We start from the raw sequence: 327 nt of genomic DNA on the forward strand, positions 1-327 counted from the left end.
ATAAACTGACGTAAGGTGAAGGGAAGTGACATTGAAAAGTCAGTATCTAATGAAATCGTATACAGGGATCAAGACCAGACGCAGAGATAGGCTGCCCTGCCTGCTGGCCGTTGACCCGCCTGCTGGCCGCTGCCCCGCCTGCTGGCCGCTGCCCCGCCTGCTGGCCGCTGCCCCGCCTACTGGCCGCTGCCCCGCCTGCTGGCCGCTGCCCCGCCTGCTGGTTGGCCGCTGTCTATGTCTGCTGTCTACTATGTTATCCTTTATATGTTGTGAATGTTGTGTTGGTCACGCCATTTAGAGTAGGATTATAGATGGGTATATTCTGTG

Source organism: Penaeus monodon, chromosome 22 (assembly GCF_015228065.2).
Source record: "Penaeus monodon isolate SGIC_2016 chromosome 22, NSTDA_Pmon_1, whole genome shotgun sequence".
Lineage (NCBI taxonomy): Eukaryota > Metazoa > Arthropoda > Malacostraca > Decapoda > Penaeidae > Penaeus > Penaeus monodon.